Source organism: Saccopteryx leptura, chromosome 2 (genome assembly GCF_036850995.1).
Source record: "Saccopteryx leptura isolate mSacLep1 chromosome 2, mSacLep1_pri_phased_curated, whole genome shotgun sequence".
Lineage (NCBI taxonomy): Eukaryota > Metazoa > Chordata > Mammalia > Chiroptera > Emballonuridae > Saccopteryx > Saccopteryx leptura.
Window position 1 is genome coordinate 198,739,397 of NC_089504.1, and position 15,357 is coordinate 198,754,753.

The window sequence follows — 15,357 nt, forward strand, 5'->3', positions numbered from 1 at the left end:
TACACAAACAAAATGGGAAGGCAGAGAAATGCAACCCCAATGAATCAACAAGAAAGAGAAATACCCAGAAAAAAAGATCTGAATAACATGGAAATAACCAAATTACCAGATGCAGAGTTTAAAATAATGATTGTTAGGATGCTCAAAGATCTTAGAGCAACAATGGATGGACATAATGAGCACCTAAATCAGGGGTCGGGAACCTGTTTGGCGAGAGAGCCATGAACACCACATATGTTAAAATGTAATTTCGTGAGAGCCAACAATATGTTTAACACTAAGTACAGGTAAATGTGTGCATTTTATGTGAGACCAACACTTTTAAAGTACAATAAATCTCTGAACTCTTTTTAATAATGTTGTTATGCTGTTGCTAACCAATGATGAATAAAGTACTTCTTACTATTAATGCGACTTCTGGTGCTGCTTGGTTTTGCTGATGGCTTTGTAGTGGTTGATAGGTGGTGAGGTTAAGCTTCATGCAGGTGTTGAGACATCCATCTGTTAAATGTGACTGTAGGTTGGTCTTAACATTCTTTTTTTGTTATTATTCAATTTTAGAGAGGAGAGACAGGGAGAGAGAGGAGAGAGAGACAGAGAGAGAGAAGGGGGGAGGAGCTGGAAGCATCAACTCCCATATGTGCCTTGACCAGGCAATCCCAGGGTTTCAAACCAGCGACCTCAGCATTTCCAGGTCGACGCTTTATCCACTGCGCCACCACAGGTCAGGCCTGGTCTTAACATTCTTTAGATGTGAGAAAGCTGCTCATATGCATACATAGAGCCAAACATTGTCAGTACAGCAATACTCACATGCTGCAGTGTGTGGTATGTGAAGGGAAGCGCGTTCCACGTTTTGACAATCAGCTGGTCTGCAGGTTGAAGTTTGTTCACTTCTCCTCACTTGTGATTGCTCGCCAACTATGCTTGCTGTCGTGCAAGTCTTTCCAAATCTTCATTCAATGACTTGAACTTAATCACCCACATGTCTGAGGCCTTCAGGTCAGAAGCTTGTAGCTCAAAATCTCTGACGGAGATACCGGGGATGTAACTCAGGTTGGTGCTATCCACTGCACATTCATATGAATGGGTGAAGAACTTAAAAAGATGAGTGTGGTCACAAAATTCTCCAAAGTGCACTTTGAATGACTGCAGGAGATTAGATTTGAAGCCCGCTAGCAGCTGGAGATCAAGAGTTTGAGCAGGGTCACTTGCTGTGCATGCATCTTTAAACTCTCCCAGCTTTTCAAAGTATAGTAAAACACCTGTTTTAATATTGGCAATGAAGAGTTCCAGCTTGTTTTCAAATGCAAACACTGCTTGTTGAAGGGATAAGATTGAATTTCCAATGCCTTGCATTTTCACATTGAGCTGGTTCAGATGTTCAGCCATGTCCATGAGATAGTAGAACTTCAGGAGCCACTCAGTGTTAGCTAACTAAGGATGCTTGATGTTTTTCATTTCATGAAAAGTCCGGATTTTGCTCAGACAAGCTGTGAAATTACTGAGCACCTTCCCTCTTGACAACCAATGCATATTGCTGTGCAGAAGCAGACCAGGATAATTATTCCCAACTTCATCCAGCAGTGTTTTAAACTGGCGATCACTTAGAGTCCAGGCAACAATAAAGTTGACCACCCGAATGACCAGCGACATCAACTCAACAAGCTGCTCGCCATACATCTAAGCACCAAGTGCCTCCTGATGAAGGATGCAGTGCAAACTTAGGATGGGTCTCTTCTCATGTTCATGAAGAAGTGCTACAAATCCTCCGTTTTCCCCCACCATTCACGAAGCACCATCAGTACACACTGAAATAAGTTTATTCATAGGTAGATTTTTCTCTTTAGCAAACTCAGTAAAAGACTTGAATAAATCCTGCCCTCTTGTTATCTCTTTCATAGGGAAAACAGCAAGACTTTCCTCATGTAGTGTGTCACCAACAGCAGACCTTGCAATCACGCTAAACTGGGATAAATGGCATACGTCTGTGTTGACTCATCCAAAGTGACAGAAAAAAATGGTACTACATTGTGTTGCCTCAATTTGATTTGCCATCACGATGGTACAATTGTGAAGAGTTCTTGCCAACAGAGGCATGTCTTTTATTCATTTGATTATCTTGTCTTTATCCAAAAAGTCATCAGAAGTTCATTGGCAACATCAAGCATGAATGTTTTGGCATACTCCCCATCTGTGAATGGCTTTCCATTTTCTCACAATTGCTAAAGCAACAGCAAAGCTAGCTGAATTCCAGTCACCTTGTTGGGTCCAAACACAGAGTTGTTGCTGACTGCTTGCACTCTGCACAGTAGCTCTTGACATGCTTTCTTTCTGCAGTCCCCCACTGGATATTTTGATGCAAATGTAGTATTGTATGTGTCAAAGTACCGCTTTATATTTGTCCATTTCATTGATGCAATTTTATCATTGCATATTAGACACACTGCAGTACCCGTTCTCTCCACAAAGGCAAATTCCTCTGTCCATTCCTGCTGAAAAGTACAATACTCCTCATCTTTTTTTCTTTTAGCCATCTTCTTTATCAAAAGGGTTTCTGCAATTAGCTTAGCTGACTACTTGATTAAAAGGAGGGAAGTTTATTTCCTGACCTCACAATGACCAGTGTACATTATGCATTATCCAATAAAAAATTGGTATTGTCCTGGAGGACAGCTGTGATTGGCTCCAGCCACCTGTAACCATGAACATGAATGGTAGGAAATGAATGGTTGTAATACATGAGAATGTTTTATATTTTTAACATTATTATTTTTTCAATTAAAGATTTGTCTGCAAGCTACACACAACCATCAAAAGAGCCACATCTGGTCACGAGCCATAGGTTCCTGACCCCTAACCTAAATAAAGAGATAGCAAACATTAAAATGGACATTGAAATCATAAAAAAGAACCAGCCAGAAATGACAAATACAATATCAGAAATGAAGACCACACTAGGAGAAATTAAAAGCAGGATGAATGAAGCTGAGGATTGAATCAACAATTAGAGGACAAGATAAATGAAAGCACAAAAGCAGAGAGGCAAAAAGAAAAAAAGCTCGCCTGACCAGGTGATGGCGCAGTGGATAGAGCATTGAACTGGGATGTGGAAGACCCAAGTTCGAGACCCCAAGGTTGTCAGTTTGAGTGCAGGCTCATCTGGTTTGAGCAAAGCTCACCAGCTTGGACCCAAGGTCGCTGGATTGAGCAATGGGTTACTCAGTCTGTTGTAGCCCCATGGTCAAGGCACATATAAGAAAGCAATCAATGAACAACTAAGGTGTCAGAACAAATTTGATGCTTCTCATCTCTCTCAGTTCCTTTCTGTCTGTCCCTATCTATCCTTCTCTCTGACTCTCTCTGTCTCTATCAAAAAATAAAAATAAAAAGAAGCTCAAAAAGTCTGAGGAAACTTGAAGAGAGCTCTATGACAACATGAAGAGAAACAACATCCGCATTATAGGGGTTCCTGAAGGATAAGAGAATGAACAAGGAATAGAAAACCTGATTGAAGAAATTATAGCTGAAAACATCCCTAAATTAAAGCAAAAAGTCACACAAGTTCAAGAAGCACAGAGAGTCCCCTTAAGAATGAACCCAAAGAGGCCTACACAAAGATATATCATAATTAAAATACCAAAATTAAGGGATAAAGAAAGAATACTAGAAGCTGCAAGAGAAAAACAGTCAATTACCTATTGAGGAGCCCCCATAAGGATGACAACTGACTTCTCAACAGAAACATTAGAGGCCAGAAGGAAATAGCAAGAAATATTCAAAGTAATGCAAAAGAAGAGCCTACAACTAAGACTTCTCTATCCAGCAAGGCTATCATTTAAAACTGGAGAACAAATAAATAGCTTCCCAGACAAAAAAAAAAAAAACTCAAGGAATTTATTACAACCAAACCAATGCTACAAGAAATATGAAGTGACCTGTTATAAACAGAACAAAGGGGGAAAAATCTAGAAAAACAGGAATGTAGATATAAAGAATAAAATGGCAATAAACAACTACATATCAATAATAACCTTAAATGTAAATGGATTAAATGCTCTAATCAAAAGGCATAGGGTAGCTGAGTGGATAAGAAAACAAGACCTATACATATTCTGTCTACAACAGACTCACCTCAAAACAAAACAGACACACAGACTGAAAGTGAAAGGTTGGAAAAAAATATTTCATGTAAATGGAAATAAAAAAAGCTGGGATAGCAATACTTATATCTGACAAAATAGACTTTAAAGCAAAGGCTATAGTAAGGGATAAAGAAGGTCACTACATAATAATAAAAGGAGTAATCCAACAGGAAGATATCACCATTATAAATATATATGCCCTTAATATAGAAGCACCTAAATTTATAAAGCAGATTTTGATGGACATCAAGGGCAAGATCAACAGCAATACTCATAATAGTAGGGGATTTCAATTCCCCACTAACATCACTGGATAGATTCTTAAAAAAGAAAATTAACAAAGAACAGCAGCAGCAGACTTAAAGGACATACTAGATCAACTGGATTTAATAGGTATTTTCAGAACCTTTCACCCTAAAGCAGCAGAATATACATTCAAGTGCTCATGGTACATTCTCTAGGATAGACCAGATGTTAGGAAACAAAACAAGTCTCAATAAATTTAAGAAGATAGAAATCATATCAAGTATCTTCTCAAATCACCATGGTATGAAACTAGAAATCAACTACAATAGAAAACCTGAAAAAAACTCAAACACTTGGAAACTATATAGCATGTTATTAAATGACGAATGGGTTAACATTGAGATCAAGGAAGAAATAAAAAATTTCCCTGAAACAAATGAAAATGAACATACAACTCAAAATTTGTGGGACAAAGCAAAAGCAATCCTGAGAGGAAAGTTCATAGCATTACAGGCATACCTTAAGAAGCTAGAAAAAGCTCAAGTAACTTAACCCTACAACTCAAAGAACTATAAAAAGAACAGCAAATATAGCCCAGAGGAAGTACAAGGAAGGAAATAATAAAAATCAGAATGGAAATAAATGACATAGAGGCTAAAAAAACAATACAGAGGATCAATGAAACCAAGAGCTGGTTCTTTTAAAGGTTAACAAGATTAATGAACCTTTAACCAGACTCACCAAGAAAAAAAGAGAGAGAGGATTCAAAGAAATAAAATTATAAATGAGAGTGAAGAAGTAACAGCTGACACAGCAGAAATACAAAGGATTGTGAGAAAATACTATGAAGAACTGTACGCCAAAAAATTAGACAACCTAGGTGAAATGGACAAATTTCTTGAAACATATACTCTTTCAAAAATTAATCTGAGCCTGACCTGTGGTGGCGCAGTGGATAAAGTGTCAACCTGGAAATGCTGAGGTTGCCAGTTCAAAACCTTGGGCTTGCCTCGTCAAGGCACGTATGGGAGTTGATACTTCCAGCTCATCTCCCCTTCTCTCTCTCTCTCTCTCTCTCTTTCCCCTCTCTATAATGAATAAATAAAATATATATTTAAAAAAATTAATCTGAAAGAATCAGAAAACCAAAACAGTTCGATTACAACAAATGAGATCAAAACAGTTATCAAAAAACTCCAAACAAATAAAAGCCCTGAGCCAGATGGCCTCACAGGTGAATTCTATGAAATATTCAAAAAAGAACTAACTCCTATCCTTCTCAAGCTATTTCAACAAATTTAAGAGGAAGAAGGACTTCCAAACTCCTTTTGTGAGGTGAGCATAATTCTGATTCCAAAACTAGGCACAGACAACACAAAGAACGAAAACTATAGGCCAATATCCCAGATAAATTTAGATGCTAAAATTGTCAACAAAATATTAACAAACTGGATCTAGCAATGTATTAAAATAATTATACATCACGATCAAGTGGGATTTATTCTGCAAAGGCAAGGCTGGTACAATATTTGCAAATCAATCAATGTGATTCATCACATAATCAAAAGGAAGGAGGAAAATCACATGATTATATCAATACATCCAGAAAAAGCATTTGATAAAATCCAGCTCCCATTTATGATCAAAACATTCAGCAAAGTGGAAAAACAGGGAACATACCTCAACATGATAAAGACCATCTATGACAGGCCCACAGACAACTTCATACTCAATGGGAAGAACTTAAAAGCAATCCCCTTAAGATCAGGAACAAGGCAGGGGTGCCCCCTTTCACCACTCTTATTCAACATTGTTCTGGAAGTCCGAGCCACAGCAATCAGACAAGAAGAAGAAATAAAAGGCATCCAAATTGGAAAAGAAGTAAAACTATCATTATTTGCTGATGATAGAAAACCCTGAAGTCACAGTAAAAAAACTACTGGACCTGATAAATGAATTCAGCAGGTGGCAGAATATAAAATTAATACTCAGAAATCAGAGGCGTTTTTATATACCAACAATGAACTGTCTGATATTGCAAAAAAAAATAATAATAAAGTACCTAGGAGTAAATTTAAGCAAGGATGTTTAAAACTTGTACTCGGAAAATTATAAAACATTGATGAGGGATACCAAGGAAGATACAAACAAGTGGAAGCATGTACTGTATTCATGAATAGGATGAATAAACATCATTAAAATGTCTATATTATCAAAGCAATCTATAAATCCAATGCAGTTCCTATTAAAATACCAATGACATACTTCAAAGATATAGAACAAATATTCTAAAAATTTATACCACAAGTAGCCATAGCAATCTTGAAAAAGAAGAATAATATAGGTGGTATCACACTTCCTGATATTAAGTTATACTACAAGGCCATTGTGCTTAAAACAGCTTGGTACTGGCATAAAAAACAGGCATATAAATCAATGAAACAGAACAAAGAACCCAGAAATAAACCCACACTTTTATGGACAATTGATATTTGACAAAGGAGATAAGAGTATACAATGTAGTAAAGATGGTCTCTTTAATAAATGGTGTTAGGAAAATAGGACAGCTACCTGCAAAAAAAAATAAAACTAGACCACCAACTTATACCATTCACAAAAATAAACTCCAAATGTATAAAAGACTTAAATGTAAACTGTGAAACCATAAGCATCTTAGAAGAAAACATAGGCAGTAAGCTCTCCAACATCTCTCGCTGCAATATATTTGCTGATTTATTTCCATGAGCAAGTGAAATAAAGTACAGGATAAACATATGGACTATATCAAACTAAAAAGCTTTTGCACAGCAAAAGACAATATGAACAAAGTAAAAAGACAAACCAGACGATGGTAGAACATATTCGACAATATGTTCGACAAGGGGTTAAGAACCAAAATTTATAAAGAACTTGTAAACTCAAAACCAGGAAGAAAAATAATCCAATCAACAAATGGGCAAAAGAACTGAATAGACACTTCTCCAAAGAGGACATACAGATGACCCATAGGCATGTGAAAAATGCTCAACATCACTAATCATTAGAGAAATGCAAATTAAAACCACAATGAGATACCACCTCACACCAGTCAGAATGGCACTCATTAACAAAACAACACAAATAAGTGCTGGTGAGGATGTGGAGAAAAGGGAACCCTCCTGCACTGCTGGTGGGAATGCAGACTGCTGCAGCTTCGGTAGAAAACATTATGGAGATTCCTGAAAAAATAAAAATGGAACTGCCGTTTGACCCAGCCATCCCACTTTTAGGAATATGAACACCAAATCACTGATTTAAAAAAAGAAATGCACCCTCATGTTTATGGCAGCACTGTTGACAACAGCCAAGATCTGGAGACAGCCCAAGTGTCTGTCAGTGGACAAGTGGATTAAAAAGTAGTGGTACATATACAAAATGGAATACTATGCAGCCATGAAAAAGAAGGAAATCTTACTTTTTGGGACAACATGGATGGACCTGGAAACTATTTAATATATGGTAAGTGAAGTAAACTAGGCAGAGAAAGAAAAAATATCATATGACCTCACTCATTTGAGGATTCCTATGAACAATGTGAACTGAGGAACAGAACAGAGGCAGAGGCAGGGTCAAAAGGACCAGAGGGAAAGTGGACAGAGGGAAAGGGGATGAGAGGATGGGATCAGAGAAGAAAAAGAGATTGGTGAATTTATATATACATAACCCAGTGTTATAGAGAGCAGAAAAGCGTTGGAGGTGGGGTGCAAGGGGAATCTTGAGGATACCATGGGGGAGGGGGCATGTATTCAGTGGGACACTTGAATCTATGTAAAGACATTAAATTAAATCAATAAAAAAGTATTTATCTCTTATATATACTTTAGAATTTTTCTTTTATATATATATATATGTATGGGGGCAAGTTCTCTAATTCAAGTTCTAAGTCGATTAGAGAGGCAACAGTTCTCTTGAGCCTATGGCTAAAGTTGTCTTTAGCTCGAAATAATCCACACAGGTACATCTTTGGGTGACTGGTCTGAACCCCCACACTTGTAAACCCCAACAAAAGGGCCTCATCTGTGCTGTTCATCTGAAATTTTAATATATCACCTTATTACTACCATCATTGCACATTGTTTATTAATATTTAAAAAACTTAAGAAGAAACACTAAATACAGAACATTTTATTCTGTGCCTTTGCATTCCCTTTTCAAGCACATAATACAATATAAGAAACAGCATCAAATAATTAAATACAGTTAATAAAAATCCTTGATTAAACACTCTCTTATGTCCTAATTTTTAAAAGGCAAGAGCATATTTCTTGGTAAGACATTAGTCTATGACAAGACTGCATTTCTCATGGCTGCCTGGCATCACCCATCAAGGAGAGGGCTTATTGTGAACAGCATGTGTGGGCCATTGCATCTCAGAATGATTTTAAACAAGAACTTAACAAGAACTTACCAGGAGAGGGCTACTCATTGGTTACTCAGAAAAAATCATGAGCAGAAGGAGTGTTACAGGAATACCACACATTGTAATTACTGCCATTTTGAAGTTCTGAGTGTAAAGTATTCAAACACATTTTTTTATTCTACTTCATAAACTAGTAATTTTTATCAAGAGCTTGTTTGCTTAGGTCCAGTTGAAAATGAATATGAACCCACTAGAGGAGTGGTTCTCAACTCTGGTTGGACAATAGAATCACAGAGGCCCCACTCCAGATCAATAAAACCAGAATCCTGGGGAGTGTTGACTGGGAACTGAGTGTTATAACTTTAATCTCTGCTGTACTTTAATCTGCAGCCAGGATGAAAAACCTTTACATTAGACTATGAACTTCTCAAACTCGGGACCATGTCTCATCTGCCCAATGTTTACAGTGCCTTCTAAACAGGGTCTGCTCAAAGTCACTGTGAAATTTGAAATTTTAATAATCTCAGAAATATAAATGATATTAACTTAAAATAAGCATCATTTGAAAGTTTAATTATATTTCAATTTCACATATATTTATCTATTTCTAGAATTGGCTCAATAGACTTTTAATTTGAATGTTTTGCCTTAGTCCTTCTGAATTAAGGTGGCAAACATCATTTGAAAAATAATTAAAGTTATTATTTAATTATAATTATCATAAATATATTTATTCAAAATTTGATATGATAAAACAAGAAAGTATAGATGAAACTAATGAGCCTTTTTAAGTTTTCTTATGTGTGTATTTATAGCATTTACAAACATGAAAATATTAAAATGTAAACCTACACTAAATGAATAAAAGAAAAGCTATTATATCTAACTAAATAAATAAATCAATAAAAAAATTACAGTAAAACTTTTGAAACATGTTAAATAGTAAGGGAGTGATAATTCTATGGTTGAATCTGAATCAGAGTGTTGAAATCAATCTATTAAAGGTCTTGTTTTAGATTTATTCTTATGTAAAGGTATAAATAGCTTTGGCTACATGTAGAGAAAATAAAAATATATAAAATTTATTTTTCACCTAGGAAGAAATCTAGAATTAGATAGCTGTAGACATTGATTTAGAGGTTCATGAATGTCAGGGCAGCACTCAGAGTTTCTTCAGGACTGCAAGATGGCTTCTGTGGCTCCAGGAGATTGTTCAAATTCTTGGGAGAAAGAGAGGAATTATGGTACTGTGAGGGGATGCTCATGATGGATATTTTTATTAGAACAAAACATAGTCTTTCCCAATAACCCTTCAACACATTTTCACTAAGGTTTTATTAGCTAAAACTAAGACATGCAACCACTCTCTACTTATAAAGGGTATCAAGCACTTAACATTTCTATCTTCAATTTTGTTGGCAAAGGAAGAGAAGAGAAGCACGGGTTAGCTAGTCAAAAGTTTCCATTATCCCTCATCTTGTTAGTATATCTCACCTTCTTTCCTCTATCTATTAAGTTCAAAGTTAAATACTTCTAAAGCTTATGAATCAGCCAATTGTTAGATAACTGTTTTTTCTCTAAATAAATAAATAAAAATTTTAGAACCAGAACTTTTAAGTCTGCCTTTCTCCATACTAAATTTTGCAGCTACAAATTTGCTTCTCAATTCAGGGAGAAAATTTTATTCTCTTCTAATGATGGAACCAATATGGTAAAAAGCCAATGGTGAAAGTAGCTGGGTGTTTGTTTACAAAATATCATCAATGAGAAGTGTTCAGTGAGAAAACAGAGAGCTAGCTGATGCCTTTGGAGACAGTTTATTTCTCTTTTGATTAAACTACATTGTAGGTCATTGCACTTTTTAAAGTTGTATTTTAAGTCTCACAAAATTATGTATTTTGACTTTGCCCTCATTCTTTGGTGTCTGTTTGTTAAACCTTATATTTTACTTTTTCAGACACAATCCCAAATTACAACTGTCAGACTTTTTCTTTCCTTTTCTTTTTTCAACAAGCCTGTGGTTCATAACCTCATCCATTAATTATTGTATGAAATTGGATGCTTTCTTCTTTTTGTTTTGTTTCTAAAGAACAACACTTTACAATGTACCAGCCTGCCTGACCTGTGGTGGCACAGTGGATAAAGCATCAACCTGGAATGCTAAGGTCACTGGTTCGAAACCCTAGGCTTGCCTGGTCAAGGCACATATGGGACTTGATGCTTCCTGTTCCTTCCTCCTTCTCTCTCTCTCCTCTCTAAAATAAATAAAATTTAAAAAACCCAGAATGTACCAGCTTTACACATGTATTTTCTTAAAAGTAGAAAAAAATAAAACAAGCTTTTAAAGGTATATTTCATTTCATACTAGAAAAAAAGTAAAGTTCGGGCTATTGTCATTAAATGCATATATTCAGATAACAACCAGCTGTATTTATTAAATTTATCATTATTAATATGAGAAAAACATATTACAAGATATTTTCAGTTGTTTATATCATTGTTATTAATTGTGTATTATAAGTACTAGATGCATTAATAAGAAGGAGTAGAAAAGAGATACCTCCAAATTTCGAGCCTTCTAAAATCTCCAGAGTTTGGATGTCATAAACACTGATACTTAGCAAATAAGTTTGTTGTTCTAAGTAAGGTTACTTTAGCTGCATTTGCTTAAGTTAAGCATAAGTTAATTAGAAATCTTGTATGTATAGTCTTTATTCATTTGGGCATCTACAATGTACTTCCTAGTGCATACTGGGGTTTTTTTGTTTGTTTGTTTTGTTTTTTTAATTTTTTATTTATTTATTTATTTTTTTACAGAGACAGAGAGTGAGTCAGAGAGAGGGATAGACAGGACAGACAGACAGGAACGAAGAGAGATGAGAAGCATCAATCATTAGTTTTTCATTGCGCGTTGCAACACCTTAGTTGTTCATTGATTGCTTTCTCATATGTGCCTTGACCGTGGGCCTTCAGCAGACCGAGTAACCCCTTGCTGGAGCCAGCGACCTTGGGTTCAAGCTGGTGGGCTTTTCCTCAAACCAGATAAACCCTCACTCAAGCTGGCGATCTCGGGGTCTTGAACCCGGATCCTCTGCATCCCAGTCCGACGCCCTATCCACTGCGCCACCACCTGGTCAGGCCATACTGGGATTTTACTGACATTGTTTATGTATTTACTTATTAAATATTTACTGGTGACTGTCTGATTTATCTTAAGCTGTGCTGAGTACTAGGTTATTGGGTACTGACTACAATCAATGAACAAGACCAACATGGTCTCTGTTACCATGGGGTGTATACACTCATGAGAAAGATGATATACAAAAGAAACTAGACAGCACACAAAGATAAATTAATTGCAAATTGTAATAAATAAGCATGATAGAGAATGTGACCCTACTACTGACTAACAAGAAGATTAGATATGACCAAAGAGAAATAAAAACTTTAAGGAGATACAAACTTTAAGGAGAAAGATTATCCTTGGTTAATGGGATAAGGCATAAGAGGTTTCAGAAGTATGAATGGAGTTGCAATATTTAAGAAGCAGAAGGAAGGCTTCTATGTCTGGAGTATTTGGGAGGAAAAAGAGTATGTAAGTATGATATGAGATTAAAGAAGAAGGCTGAGAATCAAACTATGCAAATTCATATTAAGTTATACTTAAAGATCTGACATTTTATCCCACACAGAATTGAAAGCTATTAAAGGACGTTGGGCAAGATAGATGATATGATCAGGGATTTGTTTGTTTGTTTATTGTTTGTTTGTTTTCTATTTGTTTTTTGGATGTGTAGAAAATATATCAGTAGAGAACGAGACAAGCACAAAGAAAAATTTCTTACAAGAATTTTACAAAGATTATATATTCCCTTTCCTTATTGTGAATAGAAAAATCAGTTACCTTGGCGAAAAGTGAAAGATGCTTGGACTGGAGCAATAGCATGTACATGCAAAGGAGTTGATGGGTATTTGAGAGATACAATTGACAGGACTTGTTGAAAGGTTGGAAGTGGCCATGAGAAAGAGTCAGGAGTGGTAGTTGATGCCCAGGAGTCAAGTTTGAGGAAAAGATGGGGAGAACAGCTCTGCGAGATCAAGAACTTAATTTTGAAAATGAAAACTAAACACACTTGATCCATGTAACTTGCAACTTATGTATCGAAATTGGAATAATGCAAAGGTTAGCATGACCCCTTCACAAGGATGTCTCACATGTTTCTGAAGTGTTACATAATTTAAAAAATTTAAAAATAATTACAATTTTGACAAGAAAGAATAAAGAAAAAAACAAATTTTAAAATAAAAAGGGTTACTAAGAAAGACTAAAGTATTGACACCAAGTATAATACTAAACACAAATTAATTCAAATCTCTTACAGAAGGACAAGATGTCAAACTGTATTTTTAAAAAAGCAGTTGTTATCTATAAAAATCATACTTAATGGAATAAAATTAGAAGATAAAGAGATGGTCAAAGGCATGCTAAGAAAATCAAATAAAAGATCAGGAGTGTCAAATATAATATTAGTCAAGGTGAAATGTAAGGATAAGGAACTAACTATGACAGAGAGACAATAAAAGGCATAATTAAGAAGCATATATATATATATATATCAGATACAATTCAGGCATTTTTTTAACAAATTTTTATTAATGTTAATGGGATGACATTAATAAATCAGGGTACATATATTCAAAGAAAACATGTCTAGGTTATCTTGTCATTAAATTATGTTGCATAACCCTCGCCCAGAGTCAGATTGTCCTCCGTCTCCCTCTATCTAGTTTTCTCTGTGCCCCTCCCTCTAACTGTCTCCCTCCCTCCCTCCTGCGTCCTCCCTCCCCCCACCCCTGGTAACCAACACACTCTTGTCCATGTCTCTTAGTCTTGTTTTTATGTTCCACCAATGTATGGAATCATGTAGTTCTTGTTTTTTTCTGATTTACTTATTTCACTCCGTATAATGTTATCAAGATCCCACCATTTTGCTGTAAATGATCTGATGTCATCATTTCTTATGGCTGAGTATTCCATAGTGCATATGTGCCACATCTTCTTTATCCAGTCCTCTATTGAAGGGCTTTTTGGTTGTTTCCACGTCTTGGCCACTGTGAACAGTGCTGCAATGAACATGGGGCTACATGTGTCTTTACGTATCAATGTTTCTGAGGTTTTGGGGTATATACCCAGTAGAGGAATTGCTGGGTCATAAGGTAGTTCTATTTGCAGTTTTTTGAGGAACCACCATACTTTCCTCCATAATGGTTGTACTACTTTACAGTCCCATCAACAGTGGATGAGAGTTCCCTTTTCTCCGCAGCCTCTCCAACATTTGCTATTACCCGTCTTGTTGATAATAGCTAATCTAACAGGGGTGAGGTGGTATCTCATTGTAGTTTTGATTTACATTTCTCTAATAACTAATGAAGCTCAGCATCTTTTCATGTATCTGTTGGCCATTTGTATTTCTTCTTGGGAGAAGTGTCTGTTCATGTCCTCTTCCCATTTTTTTATTGGATTGTTTGTTTGTTTGTTGTTGAGTTTTATGAGTTCTTTGTAAATTTTGGATATTAGGCCCTTATCTGAGCTGTTGTTTGAAAATATCATTTCCCATTTAGTTGGCTGTCTGTTTATTTTGATATCAGTTTCTCTTGCTGAGCAAAAACTTCTTACTCTGATGTAGTCCCATTCATTTATCTTTGCCTTCACTTCTCTTGCCACTGGAGTCAAGTTCATAAAATGTTCTTTAAAACCCAGGTCCATGAGTTTAGTACCTATGTTTTCTTCTATGTACTTTATTGTTTGAGGTCTTATATTTAGGTCTTTGATCCATTTTGAATTAATTTTAGTAAACGGGGACAGGCTGTAGTCAAGTTCCATTCTTTTACATATGGCTTTCCAATTTTCCCAACACCATTTGTTGAAGAGGCTTTCTTTTCTCCATTGTGCGTTGTTGGCCCCTTTATCAAAGATTATTTGACCATATATATGTCGTTTTATTTCTGGGCTTTCTATTCTGTACCATTGGTCTGAGTGTCTATTTTTCTGCCAATACCATGCCGTTTTGATTATCGTGGCCCTATAATATATTTTGAAGTCAGGTATTGTAATGCACCCAGCTTCATTCTTTTTCCTTAGGATTGCTTTGGCTATTCGGGGTTTTTTATAGTTCCATATAAATCTGATGATTTTTTGTTCCATTTCTTTAAAAAATGTCATAGGAATTTTGATGGGAATTGTATTAAATTTATATATTGCTTTGGATAATATGGAAGGAATATTTTTCCATCTCATTGTGTCTTTTTCTATTTCTCTTAACAATGCCTTGTAGTTTTCATTATATAAGTCCTTTACATTCTTTGTTATGTTTATTCCTAGGTATTTTTTTTGTTGTTGCAATAGTGAAGGGGATTATTTTTTTGAGTTCGTTTTCTAATATTTCATTGTTGGCGTATAGAAAGGCTATGGACTTTTTGTATGTTAATTTTGTATCCTGCGACCTTACTGTATTGGTTTATTGTTTCTAGTAATCTTTTTGTGGAGTCCTTCGGGTTTTCGATGTA

General features: G+C 35.7%; 1 pseudogene; it reads left to right on the top strand.

Annotated features, from left to right (window-relative positions):
- Positions 1-12,930: 12,930 nt before the first annotated feature.
- On the top strand, positions 12,931-13,031 carry LOC136395968 (U6 spliceosomal RNA; annotated as a pseudogene).
- Positions 13,032-15,357: the final 2,326 nt, after the last annotated feature.